The 5,808-nt window shown below is 40.0% G+C and overlaps 1 pseudogene; it reads left to right on the top strand.

The window, feature by feature from the left end:
- Window positions 1-502: 502 nt before the first annotated feature.
- Window positions 503-630, top strand: LOC128625964 (uncharacterized; annotated as a pseudogene).
- The last annotated feature ends 5,178 nt before the right edge of the window (window positions 631-5,808 follow it).

Genomic DNA, 5,808 nt, shown 5'->3' on the forward strand with positions numbered 1-5,808 from the left:
TATTTACTCAAGAGAAGTGAAAAAACCCCCACCTATATGCAAATGTTCCTAGCAGCTTTATGTATAATAGAAAAACCTGAAAATAATACACATTTTGTCAGCTGGTGAATGGATAAGCGTACTTTTCAAAATACAAAAAATGTAACACCACTCAGCAATAAAAAGGAACAAAGTATTGATTTAAAACATGGGCAGATTTCACATGATTACGTGAAGTGAACAAAGCCAGTTACATATGACTGATTCCATTTAAATGACCTTTTAATTGAGGAAAAAATAACCCGGGCTGGTGTGGCTCAGTGGATTGAGCACTGGCCTGCAAATCAAAGGGTCAGTGGTTCAATTCCCAGTCAGAGCACATGCCTGGGTTGCAGGCCAGGTCTCCAGTAGGGGGGGTGTGTGAGAGGCAACCACACATTGATGTTCCTCTCCTCTTTCTACTTCCTTTCCCCCCTCTCTTAAAATAAATAAATAAAATCTTTTTAAAATGAAAAAAAAAAACAGCTTTGCTCAGTGGTAGTATCGTAGCTAATGAGGTTTATTCCAGGCATGATTATTGCTAATTAAAAAATAAAGGAAAAAATAAAGGGATAGAATCACAGTAGTGATTTCTAGAGAACTGGAGGTAGGAGGAGGCATGAGGAAACTTGGGGATTATGAATCCATATTTTTCTTGTGGTCATGATTATACAAGTATATACTTTAATAGAGTACCATATAAAATTTTTACCTCAATAAAAGTTGAAAAAAATGTGACTTTATTCACAGTAGGGTTCAGACAAAAAGTTTAATGCTACTTGATTTTGTATGTATAGGCAGTGAAATTAAAAGTTCCAGAATAGTTATTTTAAGATTCTTTTTTCTTCCAAAATAAAAAGAATTCTTAGATAATTCAACAATATCATAACATTTTCTACTGGAAGTGAACTTAGATATTATCCAGGCTGAATACTTCATTTTACAGTTAAGGAAACTAAGACCTAAAAATGTGGAATGACTCAGCCAAGAAATTCCAAATACAAAAGCTGGGGTAGATTTACCCTAAAAATAATCCCACTAGATTTACCTCAAACTGATACAGGGCGCAGCCAAGGTGGGGCCCCCAAAAAAGATTTGGAATGGTGTCCAGAACTCAAAGTGTATAGGAATATTGGATAGACATATAAGATGTCCTCACCCCTTCCCCCCACAGGTGTGAGTGGGACACATGGAAGCAGGAACATGTGAGTGGGACACATGGAAGCAGGAACACAGGGGAAGGGACACATGGAGCAGGAACATGCAGGGCTGTTTTGTACAGCCACAGCCTTGCAGCTAATCCATGGCATGGTCATTTAACATATCTATAGCCTTTGGCGGTCACTTGGATATGTTAAATGGCTGTGGCCAGGCTTGGAGCTAGGGGGGATGAAGTCACTTCCCCCAAGATGTAACTGGGGGCAGGTCCCCCAAGTTACAGCACCTGCGTAGGGGCTTGGAGAAGATTGGCTCGAGGACATGGGATGATTACTGCCCAGACTAACGATGGCAGCCCAGTAAACTTGTATTAATACAGAAATACGGGCAGGTGTAACTGATCTTGGGAGGAGTCGGAAATAGGGGTACAGAGGAAGATGGGTGCTAGGATTTAAAAGCCAGACACGGCAGCCATTGAGGGAGAGCCATGCGGTTTCAGCAGAGTGAGGACCCCCCTCTTGGTGAGGTGAGGGGAGAGCCATGTGGTTTTGGGCAGAGTGAAGACTCCCTCTTTCCCAGGTGAAAGGGAAAAACCACGCAGCTTTGCCAGAATGGAGATCCCTGCAGCCAGGTGAAGAAGAAAGCCACATGCTTTTGGTGGAGTGAGAAACCCTGCAGCTTTGGTAGAAGAGGCCCATGTGGCTTTGGGGTGCCCCCTTTGGCTGAGGGGCCTGAAAAGCAGGAGAGACTTTGACTGGAACTGGGTACAAAGAACTCTTGCCAGTGGACCATGAGAGGGTGCCACATGACTTTTGGATTAACTAGAGAGAGATCCTGCCTGCACGGTGACACAGCTGACGGTGCCAGTGGCCTGAAAAACAGACGTGTGCTCTTTTCCTGATTTACGGTACCCGGAGTTGGAACAGTGGGAGAAGGGAGAGCTGTGTGGGTGTAGGTGTATACCCTAAAGGACTTTGATATATAACGGAGGCGTTAGGCCTGAATAGCATTAAATATTTTGTTTCCTTCTCACAAATCTCTGGCATTGAAAGATGTCTTTCCAATGGGAGGCAGACAGAGGAGCCCAGTAGGTATTAGTATACTGTCCTTGGGAGGGGCCCCTGTTTTTCTGTAGCAGTTTTTTTTTTTGCATCCCTGGGTGGGCCAAATATTGTCCCCCCTTGGACCTTTGTTTGGTAACAAAACTGTAGACAAGCAACTCTAAAAGCTTATGGTACAAGGTAAATCTCATTAAGAAACAAAAACACTACATCAGACCTTTGAAAAATGCAGGAATATGTGACTGATTCTACAGACTGGAGAGAGGAACAGTTGTATTTCAAGAAAAGGGGTCCTTAATATATCAACGAAATAAAAAACTCCCACTTTTCTCATTGATATGCATTTAAATGGTTGATTCAATTTGTCAAAGCAATTTGCTTAATGCATATTATATTTATATTAGAGCAAAATAGAAAAGGTGGATGGCAATGAATATTGCATTGTCTGCCTTGATGGATCTGGAGATTCCAAACTTTTATATTCAGAACAGTTGAAGTCTGAAAGGTGAACATCAGCAGATGTTAACAGAAACTAAGGTCAAACAGATATAAGATTATTTATTAATTTATGTCCTGCCCTTCCTATCTCTACTCCTGCTCATTTTCCATTCCTACCATTTAGAACTGTTCATGCTTACAGGTATAATCTCTCTTTTTTGCCATTAATAATTAACATATTTTATACTTGTGCATTGCAACAGAAAACCAAGTAACCAGTGAATCAAACAATTTAGAAGATGTGATGATTAATTTATGTATTGACTTGTCTGGGTGATGATTCCTAGTTGTCTGGTCAAGCAATAGTATAGATATTTTATTGGTATTTATTTACTTATTTATTTATATTAAGACAGAGGGGAGAGAAGGGAGAAAGAGAGGGAGGGAGAAAGAGAGGGAGGGAGATATCAGTGTGTGGTTGCCTCTCATGTGGCCCCTACTGGACACCTGGCTAACAATCCAGGCACATGCCATGCCTGGGAATTGAACCAGTAACCCTATGGTTCACAGGCCAGTGCTCAATCCACTGAGCTGTAGGAGACCATTCTGCATGGTGTGGGCCCAGCTCCCACTGGGAGATGCACAGCACCCACACCCACAAATAGGTTCCTTCATGGGGGATCAGGCTGCTTTGAGTCTTGCTTTTTGCTAAAAACTCCCTCACCCGGATTTGTGGCAAGCATTTACTGCAAAGTAACTTCCTAAAAACCATGCTACACTTTCCGGTGTAACTGGTTCAACCACTTTTGCAACCACTTTTGCCCTTTTCATTTGCAAATATCCCTCTTCTGTGATGTGATTAGCAGCATTGGTTCCTTTGTTTTCTGTAAAAGGTAACCACCTAAAGCAACTTGTGCATAGTAAATGAGGACCATCGTGTAATGTGCCTAGAAACTCAATAAAGGCCGGTCACAGCAAGGGCCAAGGTTTTAGCTCCCCTTGAGAGAAAAGCCATGCTCACCCTTTTCCTCCACAGGACTCAGTAGTCCATATGAATGTCTCATTTCACCCATAATGACGTGGAGCTGCAGGCTGGTGTCTGCATCACTGAGCCACACCAGCCAGAGCTGTGTAGGTATTTTTTTATGTGACTAGCATTTAAATAAATAAAGTAGATTGCTCTCCATAATGCGGGTGTGGCCTTATTCAATCTGCCTTAAGAGCAAAGGCCTTAAGAGCAAAGACATGTTTCCTGAAGAAGGAATTCTGCTTCAAGACTACAAAATAGAAACCTTGCCAAGTTTTTATTTGTTGGCATGCTCTACGAATTTCAAACTTGTCTGCCCCGACAATCAAATGAAACATGAAAGCCAATTGTTGAGCAGTGTTCCATTGTTTGGATTTTAAAAACTGTGCTTATCCTTTCACCAGATGATGAAATCTGAATTATTTCTGCTTTTTTTTTTCTATTGTGTGTATGGAGGGGGAGCAGAGTGGGTGGTGGTGGTGTATGTTCTGTTTTTCTGAAAAACCCTGAGCAATTTACAGTGTTCTTAATTTTTGTAAAACAAGAAGTCTAGAGTTCATCAGCCTGGTACCAGTTCAATGGATATCATCAGGGACTCAAGCTTCTTCTAGCTTTCTACTCCTCTAATTTTAGTTGGCAGCTTTTGTCTTTGTGATTATGATTTCAAGTTAGTTATTCCATCATGAACATTGTAACTGTGTTCCAGAAAAAAAAGTTAAAGACAGATGATATAGGTCACTTGAGGCTATACTTTTAAAGAAGTTTCCCAGGGATATCACGTTATAACTTTCACTTATATCTTGTTAGCCTTAACTATGTCACAGGGCCATCCTTAGCTGAATGGGAAGCTGGGAAATATAGTTCTTTTAGCTGGCACATTGCTCAAACGTAGTTGGAATTCTATTCTAATAGAAAAGAAGAGAATAGATGTTGAATATGCTATCAGCTATGTCTGCCACATTCCTTTCCTTCTGTGTATTGATCATTAATCATATTCTGGTTCTTGGACCCATTGATCTTAATATTAGTACAGGAATGTTATTTCCTCTTAGATACTGTTTTGGTCTTTCTCTGTTCAAGGCTTATTTGTCTTTTCCAAATACTCATATTACCATATTTTACCTTCTTCCTTATTCCTACATCCTCTCTACTCCATGCATACTCATCTCATAGAACTGATGTTTTATTCAAAGCAATGTGGCAAGTAACTAGTATTTAATGGTTAATGAGTCTACTAGGAAAGATACTTTTAAAAAAAAAGATTTTATTTATTTATTTTTAGAGAGGAAGGGAAGGAGAGAAGGAGAGAAATATCAATGTATGGTTGCCTCTCCTGAGTCCCCTGCTGGGAACTGGCCTGCAACCTAGGCATGTGCCCTGACTGGGAATCTAACCATGGTCGTGTGGTTCGCAGGCCTGTGCTCAATAGGAAAGATACTTTTAATCTTGAAGATTCAGGGTTGCAGCTAGTAATAATAATGAACTTGGTTGGAGAACATTTTTCAAACAAAGAGGGTATTTAAGTTTAGAGGACATATGAGTAGCTAGGAAACTCATTTCCCAAAAGATTAATATGATGTGTTAGCTCAAGTCTATTAACTGCTTGAGATCACAAGAAATTAATACATAAGGCATACTTGCTTATCTCTGGGATATGGTACTACCGGGACTGATTTCTGTCTGTCAGAAATAATCAGTAATTATGAAGACAATACAAAATCAAAAAAGAATATTTTAAAAATTGCCCTAAAGGAACATGTGTAAGAGAGGTAATTAACTTGTTTTCTTTGCTGTAAATGAAAGCCTGTGTGGCAGAAGATTGCTATTAAATCTATTTCATAAATCTATTATGAAAATTCTGTATCCTCAGTATTTCAGCACCCATCTTCTTCTTGCAAACTCACGGTCATTTCTTTAGACCAGAATTTCCCCATATAGCCTATCTATATTTCTTATTTTGATCTGATTCTACCCCAACTCCACTACTGTTGTGATCTTCCTAAGTATGAATCTGATCATGTTGTCCCACTGCCTAAATCTTTCTTCAATAGGTCCCTTTAGCATTCCAAATAAAGTGAAATGCTTCTGTTTACTACCTAATGCTGC

The sequence above is a fragment of the Artibeus jamaicensis genome, unplaced genomic scaffold (genome assembly GCF_021234435.1).
Source record: "Artibeus jamaicensis isolate MK-2021 breed Jamaican fruit bat unplaced genomic scaffold, CSHL_Jam_final scaffold_1283, whole genome shotgun sequence".
Lineage (NCBI taxonomy): Eukaryota > Metazoa > Chordata > Mammalia > Chiroptera > Phyllostomidae > Artibeus > Artibeus jamaicensis.